Source organism: Podarcis bocagei, assembly GCF_964188305.1.
Source record: "Podarcis bocagei genome assembly, chromosome: 1".
In the NCBI taxonomy this organism is placed as follows: domain Eukaryota; kingdom Metazoa; phylum Chordata; class Lepidosauria; order Squamata; family Lacertidae; genus Podarcis; species Podarcis bocagei.
Genome location: NC_138125.1, coordinates 98,720,820 through 98,740,089, shown reverse-complemented (window position 1 = coordinate 98,740,089; position 19,270 = coordinate 98,720,820). Strand labels below are relative to the sequence as shown.

The following is a 19,270-nucleotide window of genomic DNA, read 5'->3' as shown; positions in this document are numbered from 1 at the left end:
TTAACCACTACACCACACTAGCCAGAATCATGTCATCTGAATTTAGGCTAGTGGTCTGTTTACCCAATACAAACTATGGGCGGTGAGCCAAGAACAAATCTTGGTTACTACTGCTCAGGATTTGTTTGGGAGAAGCAAACAAAAAGCCTGGGTTCAAATTATTCAAGAAACCAAATTATGGCTTGCTTTGAATGTGGTTTGGCAGCAGGAGTGCAGGAGAAGGGATGTGCAAACATGAACTAGCACTCAGCAGCGGAGCAAGCCAATTGGGTGCCTGGGGCCAGCTGCCCACCTGTCGGGGCAGGACCAGCCACCCATGGGGCAGGGCCAGCCAGGGGCAGGGCTAGCTGGGGCAGGACGCTCCACGGGGCCTCCAGAGTCTGCCTACCTCCTCCCACTCAGCAGCCCTACAGCTGAGGGGGAGGCAGCGGGCAAACTGTTTGGGGCAGCGCGGAGCCTGTGAGCACTCAAGCCACCGTGTCACTCCCAGGAGAGATGCGTGGCTCAGCCGTGCTGCAGGCCCCGTAGTGAGTACCGCCCGGCATTTTGTCATCCACCTCAGTGGTAACACCTAGGGTGGACCACTCCCACCGCCCCCTTCCTCTGCCCCTGCTAGCACTCTGCCTGTTCATATTAAAACCTAGCTTGGTTTTAAACTATGGTTTGGTGTGATTATTTAATGTGTCATTAAAACAGTGAGAAAAGTTCAGTCATAATATTTTAAGTATGAAACATTAGCACTTTTTAAAAAAATCCCCCCTTCTTCCCTTCTGAAATTCATCTTCTGTCATAGCTTTGAACCTATTCCTTCTAGCCTGAATTAGGGAACAGGGGACGCTTTTACTGCTTCAATTATACAAATTTTATTTTCAAGCAACAGCTGTGTGAAATCATCTAGAGAGAGATTGCTTTGACTTGGAAATAACACCGTTTACATTATTACAGAAGAAATATTCTAGAAAGCCCTTTACAAAATAAAAAAAGAAATGCAATGCAACGTAAAATATTTAAAATCTCTGTAGGGCATGCACGGCAACTTTGATGCAGTTTCATGTTAATTGGAAATAGCCTCTCAAAATCCTCCACCCTTTTAGCGGATGCCAAAATGGTTGGGTGGAACCATTTCAATGAATATTCTCCAGGAGGAAGAAGAATTCTCGAAGATTTCCTTGATGGGCAGGGCTTATCATTCGCGGCGGCAGCAACACACCTTTCCTTGCTGTTCTCTCAGTTCATCTGATTTCTGTCATTCTATGGCATTCTGTTTGTATGTAGTGTTAATACATAGAAGATAGAAGTTGAAGTGGTGAAAACCTAGAGACCAATCTTCATACAAATACACAAATGAGTCGGGATACAAATCTTCTGAGTTTGCATCAAGAATAAGGATATTTCAGGGCTCCTCCTGAACAGCAGGAGCTGCCTTATACTGCCTCAGTCCTCCCTGCTTCTCCTAGTGGAACCTTCTACTCAGTCAGGAACCTTCTGTAGATGGAAGCAGCCCACCTATGCACAGAAGGCAAAGTCTGGTTCTAACCCATAGTGCTCTTTGCTTCTCACAATTGGTACACATCCTTGGGATCTTTTGCTTCTTTTGCTGCTCCAGTTTCACCATCAAGCTTTCATTTTCTCCTGCCACTAGGTATTCATGCAGAAAGTTTATTGAGTATGTAATTGTCACTTTTAACTAAGTCGGTGCTGTGGCCACAGCAGACCCAGGGGATTGAACTGCTATGTGTAAAAATGCCTGTATAATCTCCTTTTCACAGGAGTTACAGATTCTCTTCAAGGACATTAAGCATTTAAGTGAAACCGTGCAACGCTTGGCACATACACTTTAGTAATCTTCTGTTATATGATAGATGACTCCAGTAATGTCAGGTCACTGAACTTTATATAGCGTATGCACATTTGCGATTAAAATAAGTAAGTAATCACTGTGGATATGGAATTATCCACAGGCAAGGATAATTTCTTGCATGGGAGAAGCAGGCCTACTGAGTGCTGCAACAGGCATTAATGGGGATGTAATTCTGTTAGTTCTTTGCTGTGTGAATTAATTTGGCAAGAAGACGGGGGAAGAAAACACTCACCTTGTGTAAAGAAGAGCTCCAATTTGACAAGGCCCTGCAATAAATATTTAGTACACATAATCCACTGTGTCTCATTCCTTTTGCTTTAATTGGCGGCAAGAAATATGTTGCTTGTTGTGGTTTATTGCTGCTGTGATATTTTACTATGTCGCTTCTTACTGCTTAACTGTCTTCATTTTAGTAATAAGAGATGCAATTCAGCCAAGGTTAAGCACTTCAGTGGGAGAAATCCAAGCATGCACCTTACTTTTCCTTTGCAACCAGGGAGATCTAAGAACACTTAACTGTGACCTGATTATTCCAAGATTGTGACACTACCTGGCCCAACGATGGATAGGGGAGAAATTTGAGTCAGTTCTCATTTAGAAATGACCTTACTGAATTTGTACTTTTTGAATCAGTAATAGACCTTGAAGCAAATACTTAAATGGTCTGCAACAGAATAACAGATTACACAAACTCTTTCCACACTAAAGCCATTTTGTGTTGCTGAGGTATGGCTATGACATACGAGCTGCAGTTCCACACAGGATTTAACTCTGGCTCCATACAACATTTAGTATATACCCATTTTAATTGCATTATGCAAGAGTGGCCAAGGTGGTGTCTTCCAGATGTTGATGGGCCAGTTTCCAACAGTCCCAACCCCCAGAACCAATAGTCAGGGATGGTGGGAGCTGTAATGCTTGTCCTCACAGCAGTGGCAAGGTGTACCACCAACCTTGCTCTTGAATTAATCCTTTCCCGAAATGGTTTCACACACCTTTTATTGGATTGCCTTTCAATTATCACAACTTTTATTTATATATTTTATTTTAAAAAACTACACATTTCTGTGTGGATTGTTAAGGATTTCCCCTTTAACATCTACACAGGAACAGTCTGGTACAGACTTAGTCCCATCCCTGTCTAGAACTGAGATGGACCAGATTTCAACAGGTCCGTCCATCCCTATTTGAGAGGTGTGGTTCAAGCAACTTCAGACAGTAAATCTGCAAAGTTCAAATTCCCTGCAGCTTGTCAGCTCTGGGGTCAGTTGTATGGCATGTCACAGAAAGAATGGCAGCTATAAATGCTTTGCAGCATGTCAGCTCTTAAAAGATATGAGCTATAACATTTCTGTGCTGCTGAAAGCTTGGGGAAATAATAAAAATATAAAGATTTAATCTTAAAATATATTTGCCAAGCAGACAGATCTTCCTACTTGCAATGCCAACTCCAGACTGAGAGCCTGATGTCTTACTATTCTTGGAAGCAGTTTTTGTGTGTGTGCCAGCTGGAGAAAGACAGGGAACTAGAGCCACCTGCCCTGATATTCTTATTACTATTCGGAGGGGACAGCTTTGAAAAATGTCCTGAGGTTGGGGCAGAGCTTCTAGATATTTAAAATAAAATAATATAGAACCATCATAATAATCATAATTGAAACCAGAATAAGATAAACTGATATGTTTAGAGCAGGATTGGCCCTCTAGATAATGTTGGTCTACAGTTCTTACTGAGATGCGGTTGGCGCTGTGGTCTAAACCACTGAGCCTCTAAAGCTTGCTGATCAGAGGGTTGGCGTTTCGAATCCGTGTGATGGGGTGAGCTCCTGTTGCTCTGCCCCAGCTTCTGCCAACCTAGCAGTTCAAAAGCACGTCAGTGCAAGTGGATAACTAGGTACCGCTGTGGCAGGAAGGTAAACAACGTTTCTGTGCACCCTGGCTTCTGTCCCGGTGTCCCGTTGCACCAAAAGCGGTTTAGTCATGCTGGCCACATGACCTGGAAAGCTGTCTGTGGACAAACGCTGGCTCCCTCGGCCTGAAAATGAGATGAGCGCAGCAACCTCATAGTCGCCTTTGACTGGACTTAACCGTCCAGGGGTCCTTTACCTTTTTTTTTTACTTTACACTTCTTATCACCCCTAACCAATGGCCTTGCTGGTTGAAGCTAATGGGATTTAGGAGCCAACAATAGATAGAGATCTCCATATGAGCTACCCTTCATTTCAGAGGCTATTTAAAATAAGTTTTATTTATTAGAACAATTTATATCCCAACTTCCAGCTTACCAGAAGAGCACTCAAAGTGGCTAACAACAGCCAAAGAATCAGGGATTTTTTTCTGCCCAAACTCACTGGAACTCAGTTATGGAACCTCTCTCTTATAATGCCATTAGCATTATAAGAGAACAAGGGAGCAGATCATGGTGAGTTCCAGCACCTCTTTTTCTAGAAAAATAGCACTGTAAAGAAAGAAAAGCTCACATGAAGAAAATTATCTAGACTTGGCAGTGAAGGTAAGGAGAGAGAGAGAGAGAGAGAGAGAGAGAGAGAGAGAGAGAGAGAGAGGAGAGGAACTTCCATGACTGGGGTACAGCTTCAGAAAGGTATTTCATATGCCTTGACTAAATATGGGCTAACGTGACAATTTTGGTTTCTCTCAGTTTCTCATTTTTCAAATTCAGTTTTCCAAAGCTTTTATGAAAATTCATTTGTATTTTAGTGTGAATTTACCCTAATATACACATTGTATGCATTTTTACTGAATACACTTTTTGCAAAGCAATTTTCCCTAATGTAATGCATTTTAATATGTTATTTTCATGAATATCTGCACCCTAAAATATGCAGGGTCTCTCTCTGTGTTACACATTGCTTGTCTTGAGAACTGCACTGCAAAATTCTGAGAAGATGCAGCTATAAGACATTTCCATACTTAGGCTGCATTCAGATGACCCTTCCACCCATCTTCTCAATGTTTCCTTACCTGTCAATTTTTGCATTTTATATGACTTTTCACATGACATGAAAGCCATTCTGGAAATCTAATGGAATCTAGCAGACGTTTAGTGCTCATGTTTTTCCATAAAAGAATCCATTTGCGTTAACTGTGGAAATCATGGAAGTTCTGGGTTGCAATTTCTCCACAATTTTCATGATCATGCCACCACTAACATGATGAAATTTGGGGTAGTTTTTGTCCACTGTTTAAAATTTAGTACGGCATAGTGGTTATAGCAATCAAAATGGCATAGTTCCATCAGGACAGAAGCACTAACATTTATAACTAATGCAATAACACCACCCCTCGTCTGAATGCAGCCTCAGAAAGAGATCCAGAATATCTAAAGAATATGCAGTACAATCCTATTCAGGAATGTGCCATACTATTTTCCTTAGGACTTACTCCCTAGTAAAAGTATTTCAGATTTCAGCCAAAAGATGCTTTGGCGGTCAATTGACTCCAGCTATTAGGAATAAGCAGGGCCCCTATCCATCTTGGTTCTACCATTGCTTCACAGCACACTGGGGGAGGGATCACTTTGTGGTAGTCCAATCACCCGTGTCTCATTTTGTAAATGTTGCTGAAACTTATTGGCTCAAGGCCTCCTTCCTTCTCCCCCCTTTCCCCTTTCTCTTATTCCCTCCTGTTTGAAAACTGGAGGCTTGCCCAGCGCTTGCAGGCCCTTTGAACAATTCCATAAATCACGAGGAGATGCTTCACGGCCCGGGGCAGCATTTGCAGCATGGTTAATTCAATATTCGAAACCAGTTCTACATCATGGAAAATTCAATCTATCCATTCCTTGCAGCTTGCAAGTAAAACATGGTGTGGGGGCATCACTATAATTTTATTCAAGGGACATATTCCCATTAACATTTTCCCACAAAGGAAGAAAGAATTTGGTTTGAATGCCGCTCATCTTCATTAAGTAATAAAAGGGGTGGGGGGAATAAAACAAAGCCCACAAAAGAATATATCAGATGCCTAATATCCACCTGTAATTCAAACAATGAAATCTGGCAGGTTTGGGGATTAATAATAATAATAATGTGTGTTAATTTGGAACGCCATTACAGTGGTACCTCGGGATGTGAACGGGATCCGTTTCGGAACCCCGTTCGCATCCAGAAGCAAACATTATTAGTGACAGCACATCTGCACATGTGCGCATTGCTTTTCGCTGCTTCTGTGCATGCAAGTGATGTCATTTTGAGCATCTGCGCATGCATGAGCTGCGAAACCCGAAAGTAATGCGCTCTGTTACTTCCAGGTTGCCGCGGAGCGCAACTCGAACACGCTCAACATGAAGCATATTCAACCCGAGGTATGACCGTATTTTTTGTCCTGTGAAACCTTCTGGGGAGAAACACTTCAGGTTTTGATAGACCTCAGGTCAATCACATCCGTCTAATTCAAGAGTGAGGAACCTATGGAACTCTAGATATATTTGGACTGCAACTCCCATCATGGCTGACTGTGCTGGCTGGGATCGATGGGAGGTGTAGTTCAGCAACATCTTTAAAGCCCCACAATGGCTACTCCTGACGCAAGACATCAATTTGCTGTTCAGCTTCATCATCAGCTTGATGTCTGTGTTCTACGAAAATGTATTATTTTCTCCCTACATTCATAGATACGTCCAATGAAATACATCAGCAGTACTAGTTATGTGTATTAGCTCCTTTGGGATCAATATGGCAGCAACACTCTGAACTTCCAAAGTATTATACATTTGTCAGAGCTGCAGCACTCAGGCTTTGCAAAGTATATTCTTCTTGACCATAATCAACTGCGAATTTGTTTTAATAGCTGTATGGTTTAGCTGAGCAATTTTCATTATTTTACAGAAATGCTGAGCACAGCAAACAGTTTCCTAGTCTATCATTTGATCATTATTTACTCAAGGTAGTACTTTTTTCAGGATTAATGTCACTGCCAATTGCAGAAATAATAGATTGTCCTCAAAATGAGCAAGTGGGCTACATATTCATCTCATGAAGAGGAACAGAGGAATCTCATAGAAGTGCAATCTTAGCTTCTGAAGCAGGCAGCAGTGCTAATACCAAGCACCCTATCTGGTTAAATGAGCATGTGCTTTTTGTGAAATATATACTCCATGTTTGAAAGGCACAGTGTCCTGCATTTCCAAAAGACTTCCAATTCCCCCTCCACACAGCATACACAGGTGGAAAATGTGGTAGAGATGGTGGTGGAGGAGGAGGCGGCGGAGGAGAGGGCCTTCATCAACAGTACAGTCTCTCTCTACTTTTTCCTCCAAACAGCAAGGGACACTAAACTCTCATTAACCAACAACTATGTAATGCCCACTCACTAAAAGGGGTGGGGACACAATGACAGCAGAAAACAGTGCACACAGGTGCTCTGACACTGATCAGGGCTTGAAGTTTGCTAGATGAAGGTAAGCAAGAAGCAACCTGGTAAAAGCCCAAACGGTACGGATTTTGGATCTCTTTTTTTGTGGGCAGGGCGAAGTTAGCTTTCTCTCACACACCAAACTAATCGTGAGAGGCAGAGCTCTTTGGATTTGGCATGCCACGTTTGAGCCAAAGGCAAGTTTCTGCAATGGTCTCAGAATTGAAAAGGAGAGGGTGCAATGTTATCACATCCTTTGCTCCCAAACCCATTGTGGGGACCTAGCGGGGGTGGGGTGGGTGGGTCTGAAAGTGTTGTTCTCTGGGTATGGCACTGGCTTCCCTTGGCAGTTAGGTACCATTGACCCTTTGGTGTTCATTCGTTTAAAAGGGATTGTGAAGGGTTATTGTTTTATCCTTCTGAAACCCTGTTTATACAGTGCCTTCCTGTCAAAAAGAGGTGATGTTGAAATTGTGTTATGAGGAACTTTCTTCAGGTGTTATATTTTTGAGGGGGCAAATGTGTTCCTTCCCTTACTACTAGCTCGTCTCCAGTCACCCTCTCAGAGTTGGAGGGCAGACATCTTAAGTAAACATGTGAAGTGGGGACCACTAGGGATGAGAACACTGGCTCCTTTCCATCATTATTTGTATCCCCTTCTCTGAGTTGGAGGGTGAACTTCTGAAGCAGGAAGCCTCCTAGGTTTTCTAAAATGTGCTGGGAGCCTCCATGAGTATTAGAAGATCTCATCTTCAGAAGTTTGCCTTCCAATTTTTGGAGGACAACTGAATCAGAAATGGAGGTCTAAATTTGCATGGTCACCCAGCTGCTGTCCTCACATGTTTACTTAACATGAACACCTGAAGATAGTTTGGGAATTCCTGGAAATCTTGCATTTCCCCCACGCTGTAGCATTTTTTAAGCACATGAATAAAGTTGGGAGACAATTTCTTTTTGTAATATGGGCTTTTCTCTTATTATGAAGTTGTCAAATCCATATGTAACCCATGCTGATGAAGGGCACATGGACAGCAGGCTTGCTATCAGTAGTTACGGTAGTTTCCTATAAAACAGGAAAACTGGTTGTTGGCAAATAGGAGATAGTGCCAACATTTTCTTTTGGGTTTGTTGAACCATTAACAGTTGTGAAGAAGATTGATTATTTCTAGCTTGCTAGTGCATTTGGAGTATTTTTATGCTACACTAAGTGGGTGTTGCTTGATACCAAATTGCATTTGAAATATTATAGCAACACCTTACTCAGAAATCAATCTGATTTCTGTCAGATTGTTGTGGGTGTTCCCCCACCACAGAACATTTTATTTTATTCCCTGATGTAAAAACTCTGTGGCATGTTATGTTTCTGAGGGGATTTATACTGAGACAGATTTCCTGCCTTCCTTCTGATTCTCTCTCTCTCTCTCTCTCTCTCTCTCTCTCTCTCTCTCTCTCTCTGTGTGTGTGTGTGGTGCTCTGCAAATTGTATCTCTATGAGGGGAATGGAGAATGATGGGAGTTAAAGTTCAGTAACATCTGGTGGGCCCAGTTTTAGCAACTGTGGTAGTTAGAGGGTTCAACTAGATGCAAACTCAGGTTCATAATCATCACTTGGCCTGGAAGCTGAACTTGGGTGCCTAGGCCAACCCACTTTGCAGATGTTTTTGGAGAATAAAATGGGAGGGAGAACATATAATACATTTGATTCATGTTCCCAAAGACACATGATTTTTCCTTGCCATTGTTCAAGGGTGGTACTGAATAACTCCTTTTGCATTGTAGTATAGACAATATACTACAATATACTATAGTGTTCTTGAAGCTACTAACATGAGTTTGACCAAACTGCGGGAGGCAGTGGAAGACAGGAGGGCCTGGTGTGCTCTGGTCCATGGGGTCATGAAGAGTCAGACACGACTAAACGACTAAACAACAACAACAACAACAACTTAGACAATATAAATCATTCAAATCATGATAAGGTCCCTCTTTTTTGTAATAGTAACAACTAAATAGTACCATTTTCTTTCTGACTTGCCTGCTGGGAAAATTAGAAGGTATTCCTATGAATTATGTGCTTTACATTTGCTGACCACTTCTATACATGGGTGAAGAAGGCTGGCTCCAAACTGTGCTTAACTGTCACCTCTCTCAGTCATTATATACATTAGTAACATCCCTTATCTGATGTGACATCACATTACTCACTTGGTAATACAGAAATATCAGGAAAGCATGAAGAGAGGCAGCATAAAGAGCAGGTGACACTTTAGGATGCCCAGACAGGTTGTTGTCTTATTTGTATGTCCTAAAGATGTGCCTGCAATGATGGGGCTGTCAAACACATCTGCTAATACATCTTCCCTCCTTTGATGCTTGATGTACAATGAAATAATGGTGCTAACACCTAGAATGTGAGGTGTGCAAGTGCCTTAAGTCTTCCTGTGTGACATGGACCCAGCTTCCACATGCAGTGCCATCTTGAAATGGCACAAGCCTGACACAAATCCATGTTTGATTGGCACATGTGCACACAACAGTTTCTGTTGCTGGTGTATATTACACAAACTGAGTTCTCTGTAATCAAAACAGATGATAAGAGACAAAGAGAGTTGCTTGTATCAAAGCTAGTTGTATGCTGTTGTTGTTTAGCTATTGTTGGCAGACCAGAAACAGAACAACTCCCTTACATTTGAAGAAAATCTGCCCCGTATAAGAGTATGTGCAGATATGACAAATGAATATTTTGGGTTCTTTCTGCATCCATAATTCTACAGAGATTGATTTCTTGCACAAATGTGGGAGATAAGACTTCCCATTAAGTCCACCATCTCACTCCAAATTGTCTTAGGAAAAGTCCCCAATGCAGACCAAAGGGATACTGTTTAAAGACTAAGGACCTTTGTTCAATTCACAGTGGCTACATCTTGGATAGGAAGAACCTGTTTTATCCTTTAGGCCAGACTTTCTCAACCTTGGATCCCCAGATGTTCTTGAACTACAACTCCTATCATCCCTGACCACTAGCCAGGCTGGCTAGGAATGATAGGAGTTGCAACATCTTGTGACCCAAGGTTGAAAACAGACAGACCATTGGCCCACCTGTCTCAGAATGGTCTACTACACAGATTGACAGTGACTCTCTAGACAGCTGTCAAAAGAAGAGGCGCAAAACCATTATAGGCTGAGTTTCACATTACAACTGGTTTGCTATCTGGCACTGACTTAAGAGTCTAAGATTGTCTCTCACCCATTTGAGTGTCAGGTAGGTAGCCGTGTTGGTCTGCCATAGTCAAAATAAAAAAAAATCCTTCCAGTAGCACCTTAAAGACCAACTAAGTTAGTTCTTGGTATGAGCTTTCGTGTGCATGCACACTTCTTCAGATACATTTGAGTGTGCCATACTGGATTAAGTATTGCACCTGAACTGGACAGACATTAACTATTTAGCTGTGTAACTCACCTAATGATCTTGGGCGCTAAGAGCTTGGGCCTAATCTACCTCACAAGCTGTTGTGAGACTAAAGTTGAATAATCCTCACAAAGACCTCCTGGAATTCCTTAGAGAAAAGGAAAAATATAAATTAATCTAATAAATAAACAAGGCAAGGTTTGAAACAACAGAAAATAAGGAAAAAAAATAGTAGTAGCTCTGTTTAGTTAAAATACAATAGAAATCTCTGAAAACTATAAGCGTTGAGAAAGCTGTGTGTCCATCACTCCTGTTGTGTCACCAGCTGTTTAAAGGTTTATGAAAATGTGTTGTTGCCATCTCTGCCTTGATTCTTGTTATTTCTGTGTAAATGACTTCACTCAATTAAAATCTAATGTTCTGATTTTACTACCTGATGGCGCCTTGCTGTTAATGCTTAAGCAGCTACTGCAGCCTCTGGAAAATTATAACTGTTCAAAGGCATCAAAGTGTGATGCTTCGTTCAAATGAATGGAGCAAGATAAAGTGCTTTCTCAATGGTTATGAAGAGAACATGTAGAGTTTTCCCATAAGTACTTTGAAGCACCCAAGAAATAAATGTACCAATGATGTCATTGACCCTGTGATACTCCAGAATGCCCAGATCATGTGTAGTGAGGCCTAGTGCGGCTTGCAGGACATCAATCGCTTTTGCTTATTATCGGTACATCTTAGGTGTGATCTGTATCTATCTGTGATAAGGTAAAGGTGACATTTTTGTATTTGAACTGAAAACTTAAGTGTGAAATCCCTAATAACGCAGCCAAGGCTGGCCCAATACATTTTGCCACCTGAAATGAAGGACGAGATGGTGTGTCCTCCCTTCATCACATAAAGAATAGGAGTGGCTTGGCAGTTGAATGTTATATCAACACTGGTGATGGCATAACACCCTCTACCACACCTGAGGCAACAGGCCAGATTAGGTCATATGTCAGCAACAGAAGGGAATGGAGGAACAGCTGGAGGCTGCTGCTGACCCCCAGCACCTACTGTTTCACTCTGTCTAATCCAAGTGTCACTATTTTCCAGGGACAGTCTTAAATTTACAGAAGCCCTCCTGGTTTCTGATTTGATCCTGGAATGTCTCGCTTTTCCTTAGGTCCCTATTTTCATCGGATAAATGTTGGAGGGTATGTGAACACAACACAAAAAAAGCACTCATAGGAAATAAACTGTATGTATAGGAAATAAAGCATGTATATGAATTTACCTTCCCGCGGGTGGCACTGTGGCTATAAACTGTATGTATAGGAAATAAAGCATGTATATGAATCACACTTTACCTTCCCGTGGGTCGCGCTGTGGGTAAAACCTCAGTGCCTAGGACTTGCTGATCGCAAGGTCAGTGGTTCGAATCCCCGCGGCGGGGTGAGCTCCCGTTGTTTGGCCCCAACTCCTGCCCACCTAGCAGTTCGAAAGCACCCGTAAGTGCAAGTAGATAAATAGGTACCGCTTTATAGCGGGAAGGTAAATGGCGTTTCCGTGTGCGGCGCCAGCTCGCCAGATGCCGCTTAGTCACGCTGGCCACGTGACCCGGAAGTGTCTCCGGACAGCGCTGGCTCCTGGCCTCTTGAGCGAGATGAGCGCGCAACCCTAGAGTCGGACACGACTGGCCGTACAGGCAGGGGTACATTTACCTTTTTATGAATCTGAAAATCCAGCTTTGAAGTAACAGAAGGGGATGGGATAGAGAGGAGTGGAGGGACACGCAGGAGTATAATACATAAACAGATTTCCCCCTCCCTTGACAGGTCTACACTTTTTGTCCACATTTTGCGTAGATCTACATGTGTTTCTTGTATAATCCTTCTGGGTGATTAGTTTAAAAGGCCATTAAATTAGGTCAAGTCATTCGAGAGAGTGCTGTACAAAGCAGCTAATTTATTATATCAGCTCTATAAAGCCCGCTTCAAGGATGTGAAAGTATCATTACTCTTAATGACGAAGCAATGGCTTTGGATGAGATGATGAAGTCAAGGATGTTTTGTGTCTTTCCTTGCCCTCTTTAATCTTATGGGGCCAATTCGTGCAAAAGACAAATTGGTGTCTGGGTCGGTTTCCCTGGCCCTGGATTGCTGCATTTTCATGGCAGGCAGGGTTCCATTGCAGGAAAAGATTGTAAGAAGGCTCACCATGACAAACTCACTTTGGAAAACTTTACAGTAAAATTATTGTGGAACCCACAAAATAAGAAACAGCTGCAATTCAACTCCAGCCCAAAGCAGACAGGCAAATATTCAGTAGTCAGAAATATCCTGTGGTGGATGGAAATGAAAAACAACATTAAACAACATTAAAACATTATTTTGAAATGATAATTAGTGAAAATTAGCTTGTAAGAACAGAAGAAAACCCCTGCTGGATCATAAAGGCCCATCTAGTCCAGGCATCCTGTTCTCACAGTGGCCAGCAAGATGCCTATGGGAAGCCCACAACAGGACCTGAGTACAATGATGCTCTTCCCACTTGTAATTTCCAGCAACATGCTGCCTCCAAACCCGCTAAAAGAAAAAAGAAAGCAACCACAGTTTGTTTGCAGATTTCAGCAGATCATACATTACTGCCTCTTCCCTACTTTCTAATATCTTGCAAAAGCACAGGCTGCTGCATGTGCATGGCTGCTGCAGCCAAGGCTGCTCACTCAGGAAACAGAAAGTGGAGCTATCTTGGTGCTGATTCCCTGAAAAGCCTGTTAACAAACACAAGACTAACCCTGGAACCCCTGAGGAAGGATGACACATAATTTTGTTTTATTAGCACCTGGGAAGAACTAAGCAGATTTGGCCCATGAAGTTAAGTGGTGGTGCCATCTCGATAATGGTGGATGTGAGCATTTGGAGCCGAAATCCTACCAAACATTTTGGGACTTGCTACCATTAAAACATTTGAATTATGGTGCTGGAGGAGACTCTTGAGAGTCCCATGGACTGCAAGAAGATCAAACCTATCCATGAGTTTGACCAAACTGCGGGAGGCAGTGGAAGACAGGAGTGCCTGGTGTGCTCTGGTCCATGGGGTCACGAAGAGTCGGACACGACTAAACAACTAAACAACAACAACCATTGAAACAAGCCTTGATTGAGAAAAGATCCATGGACACTTATAGCTGGCTTCGCTCTTGTCTATTTATGGGTGATAACTTATAGCAGCTTCTGCAAAGCAATTGCTGTTTCTGGTTTATTTCTGTATGGTGATGTTTTTCATTTTGTATAGAGCGAGCTACGTTTCTGTGAGTAAAGCAGATGCTGTTTTCACTTAAGCCAGGGATGTGGAACTTTTGGCTTTCCAGTTGTTGTTGAACTACAACCACCATCAACCACAGCAAGCATGGCCAATGGCCAGGGATGGTGGGAGTGGCAGTTCAGCAATACAGTGGCGCCCCGCAAGACGAATGCCTCGCAAGACGGAAAACTCGCTAGACGAAAGAGTTTTCCGTTTTGGAGGTGCTTCGCAAAATGAATTTCCTATGGGCTTGCTTCGCAAGACGACAATGTCTTGTGAGTTCCTGCTGGTTTTTTTCCCTCCCCCCCTTTTCTAAGCCGCTAAGCCACTTATCAGCTGATCCGATCAGCAGATAAGCCGCTAAAAGCCGCTAAAAGCCGCTAATAGCGCTAATCCGCTAATCCGTCAATGGGCTTGCTTCGCAAGACGAAAAAACCGCTAGACGAAGAGAATCACAGAACGGATTCTTTTCGTCTTGCGAGGCACCACTGTATCTGGAGGTCAAAAGGTTCCTCACACCTGATTTAAGCCATGAATATTGGCAGGGAACACTGCTGAGCGACATTTGCAAGTCTTTGTGCTATTTTTAATAATTAGGCTGCAACCATACATATGCTTAGATGGGAGTAGGTTATTCTGAACTTATTTATGCTCAAATGTGGAGAAGCCCTAACTGTGAAAAACGGCTTCTGTATATTTATGCTCCCTAGCAAAATTGGAGCGGGTGGCTCTTTGCAGCTAGGAAACTTCCTTGGAGACAATGCCTCAATTGTTTTCTTCTCTCAAATTGCCTTATCTGGTGGCTGGATTTATTTTCTGTGTCTCCTAAACTGAACTTGCTCCTCAGCTTTCTGCAGGGATGAATTTTGCTGCTGACAAGTGAGTTGCAAGTTTTCTGGATGGCCATATAGATAAAAGAGTTTAAAGAATGGCATATTAGGTATTTGATGTATGTGGGCTATAATTAATATGTCATCCGTTGTTTCCCTGGTAGGCATTTATCCTTGGAAATTACCATTAGGTAAAACCAATCCTTTTGTATACACTGACCATGTCTTCTGAAAATGGTTAAGCTTTCATGGTATTATGAATCATCTGCTCATAATTTTAAAAATTCAACGGTATTGTTACAAATGGAGATTGAAGTCTATATTATTCTCCTCAGCTCTTTATTCATTTGCAAATCCAAGTCTCTCTCTTTTTTGCCCCTGTGTAGCTTGATGGCTTATCATAGCCACATGTTAGGAAGCTGTAATGCAGTAGTGATATGAGACCTTTATTTTCTGAAGCTTGAGACCCTTTTTTATTAAAGCCACTGAATAAAGCGAAGTAACATTCAAAACACGGCATATTTGGGAGATTCCTTCCCCTGCAGCCTCAGAATAATGCAAGCACATATTTCCTTCACAATGCAGGAACATCTCCAAGGCAGAGGTGGTAGCTTTGATTCACCCTGTATGCAAGATTCAAACAAGAAGAACCTTGGTGAGTGACTTTCATAGATTGTTCACCTTGAAAGAAGAGCCAAGAGAAGCCCTTCTGCTCCATCCCACCGCTGTTGGACAGTATTCAGTAATCTAAAGCCTCCAGGACCCAAGTCCCTTTCCATGGGATTTATCCAGTCCTACCCCAACTTAGGGCAAACCAATGAAAATTAATGTATTTAATTAAGTTAGTCAGGTCCATTAATCTTAATAGGTCCCATGGCTCTTTTACCTCAGAGGAGGAAGACCTCCCTTCCTCCACCCAACTGTTTTCCTCCCAGTGTCCCTTACTCAGCATGAGGGCAGATTCTGATGCTGCCAGGAGTATAGCATTGGTATAGCATGGCCAGGAGTAGGCATTGGTAAGTGAGTGGGTACTGGGCAGGTTTTGGCACTGAGGTCCACCTGAAAGTGCACTGAGGCCCACTGGTGGTCCCCAGCCCACTGTTTTGTTTTGTTCCCCCTCCCTGCAATTATTGGGGAATTTGGGAAATTGGATGCCAGATTCCAGCTGATTTCCATGGGAGGCTTTCACTTCTCTCTCTCTCTCTCTCTCTCTCTCTCTCTCTCTCTCTCTCTCTCTCTCTCTCTCACAGAGTTGTGAACTATTCATACAATGAGGTGGTTACCATTCCATTCCCCCTTCAACTAGCTTTCAGGCTTTCCCCCAATAGTCAAGTGAGCATTTATTTAAACATTTATTTACCACCCTCCATCAAAAGATGCTAGGATGGTGTACAAAAATGTGAATAAAATACGCACAACCTAAAGCTACTGTTTAAAACCAGCAAGTAAACATAGCAAAATACAAAAAGGCAAAACAGAAACAGAAGGAAACACCGTTTAAGAAATGCATTTACAATCCAAATGCAAATAGGAGGGGCTTTGCAGGTGCCAAGAAGCTTGTAATGTCAGCGCTGAAGGAGGGCATTCCAAAGTCTAGTTGGCACCATGGGAAACACCCTCTCCTTGTGTATCTTCACTAAAGCAGTACTTGGAGCAGGGACTCTCCAGGAGTTCTTAATGCCAGGGTAGGCTGGGGTCTGTTGACACTGGGCATGTACAGTCCTCATTTGGCTGTTTTGGAGGGTTTCACCCCCAGGGCTTTTCTCTGCCCCTGAAGATTTATTGTATTGTCTTCAAACCTTCTAGTTTGCTCATACCTCCCTCTTGCGGCTGTGGCCATTTTTGCAACAGCAGTCAAAAGAATTGAATCATCATTACCACGGTGCTTTAGTATAAGGCTGCCCGCTTGCTGATTTCCTAGATTAAGTGGTTGTTTATATTCTCAGTATGGCTATCTTGATTTCATTTCAAGGCATTAAGCTCTTTTGTTGATGGTCCCCCACCACCCTGAGCTGCAGCAAATTACTCAGCAATAAAACTGAACTAAGAAATTAGTGGAACCAATATAGTCCAGCTAGAGCTGATACCCATGAATACTGGTGCAGCAGGGACAGTTTACAAATCCCTAAGGAGGCATGCTTGGCTTCAACATTACAAGCTTTTCCACACCAGATGAAGACTTTTCAATTTGCAAAGGCATTTAAGCATTTTAGATATAGGTATTTAAGATATTCAATTATTTTTTATTTTCCCGATGCAGCTTTTTTGTTTGCTTTTGTTTTTCAGGGCTTTTATTTGCTTGCCTGTTATTGTATTTTATTACATTTCTTTGTTGGTTTTCAAACTGCATTTCCATGTTGGGCATGGATTACTGTTTATTCACACTTTTGGACACCCTCCCTGGCATCTTTTGTGAACCGGCAGTTAAGAAATACTTTAAATCAATCATAGAATGATAGAATTGTAGAGCTGGAAGAGACCCCAAGAGTCTTATACTCCAACCCAGTACAATGCATTAGCAAAAGCATCCATGACAGATGGCCATCCAACTTTTGCTTACAAACCTCCGTGGAAAGAGAGTCCAATCCATCCAAAGACATAGTGAATGTGGATTAAATGTCTTTGGCTGCATTGAGACAGCACTTTATACCATTTCCCCCATATTTGCTTACCTGATAAATTTATGTGCTTTTTGTGACCTTTCACACACTATAAAAGCCACTTCTGGAAATCTAGTGGATTCTAACAGAAATTTAGTGTCCATTTCTGTGTTAATTGCTTTCATTAAAGCTACATTTGCAACCCTGCTAGAAAACGGTGGTAATTTTGCATTGTAATTTCCCCATGATTTCCATGGATCACACCATGTGATGAAAGTTGTGTGTGTGTGTGTGTGTGTGTGTGTGTGTGTGTGTGTGTGTGTGTGTAATCAGACTTCTATAGCTGATGCATTAAATTATTAAAATACACAGAATATATACACCTATATACCTGCATAGCAGTGCTGTTTTCCTATAAAAATAGGTGCAGGAACTCACCATGAATGCCTCTCTCTTTATCTTAGAATGGCAATGGCACCCACCTGAGAGATGCTGGAACTCACCTGAGAGGTGCCAGAACTGAGTTCCGTCGAGTTCCCCCTGAAAAAGCCCTGCTGTATAGTTATGGATCCGCGTATGCTACTCATCTCCTGTTCCTTCTAGTAAATGCAGGTTGTAACATATTTTGAACCAAGTTTAGTCGAGATTGTGGGGATGCATGACTATGCGTCTCATGTCAGCTGCTTAGATCTTCTTCCAGTGGTTACAGCCAAGAGATCATCTGACTAATTTGTTATGAGTGGCTGCGCACACCATTCAGCCTGTTCTGAAGAGCGTGTTTGGTGGGGGTGCACAACAGCAGCTTGTGGTAAATGAATCAGTGAAAAGGACAATCACTTCCATTGGCTTTCGGTGAGCCATTGTGTGAATAAGTCCCTCCCACCCCTTGTCTATCACTTTGTGTTCCTCTGGAGTTTCTTGATGGATTGAGTTTGTTTACAACATTTAGTTATCAAGTCTCAATCTTGCCCTTTGCAATCTTGCTCAAGAAAACCAAATGTGGAAATATTTCCACCTTTCGTGTAGCGCCCTTGAGCTGCGCTGGGAAGCATAAGTAACTCCATCCAGTTAGAGCGGCACATCAAAAGCTAGAGAGAAAATCTTCATCCTATAACCGGCTTGTGTGCCCTGAGATTGCTGTAGGTTTGTAGGATCAGGCCTGCTATTTCTATGATGAGAATATAATGTCACAAATGTTACGAAATTAGGACTCCTGCTTCTCTGCTTTCCATGTCTTAAATGCTTTGGCCCGAGATCAAAGTTTTATAGAAGTATTTGTGACTAAGTAGACTTTCCCTTTTTTGCTTTCTGGCTTACAGAACCTTTGTAGTTTAGATTATAGCAAACAGGAGCTAATGCTGCAAGATCTGTTTTTCTGTAAGATGTTTCTGGGTATATTCCCCTCCTGCTTTTTCCAAAGAGGAAAAACACTGAGAATTTGAAACAGCCTTGAAATGTTTCCCTTTCCATCAAGAAACACAACATGTCCTTTCAAAGCTTAATTGAGCAGCACAAAGCTAATTAGCTGTCCGAAGACATGCCATTTAATTCACAATCCAGCATTAATTTGTTCTACTGAATGAGCTTATCTCATATATAAACGCCTTTGCCCTCTGGCTTCCAAGGCAGCTGCAATGCACAAGGCAGGCAGATAATTCTTTCATTTCGCCATTGCTTGTTTCCTTGAGCATAAAACAATTGGCACATCAGTGGTAAGTAAAAAAAGTTTCAGTGCTCAGGGGGTGGGGCGGGGGTGGTGGGGAGAAGCTGCTTTGATAGCTGTATTTTTATACCTCAGTCTTAGCCATTAAAGTGTGCATTCTTCACTAGATGTTTCAGGATAAGATGATCACTTACAACCTGCTAATCTAAATTGTAACTTGAATGGTATGTCGAGCAAATGATTTCAAAG

General features: G+C 42.3%; 1 long non-coding RNA gene across 2 annotated transcripts; it reads right to left on the bottom strand.

The window, feature by feature from the left end:
* Positions 1–838: 838 nt before the first annotated feature.
* Positions 839–18,077, bottom strand: LOC308591304. 2 transcript variants are annotated; one of them, XR_014010100.1, is made up of 2 exons: positions 17,862–18,077; positions 839–2,127 (listed from the first exon to the last, which is right to left on the bottom strand). It is a non-coding gene; the product is annotated as an uncharacterized lncRNA (long non-coding RNA). The 2 variants fall into 2 exon arrangements; XR_014010101.1 differs by having other exon boundaries at positions 839–1,314.
* Between the last annotated feature and the right edge of the window lie 1,193 nt (positions 18,078–19,270).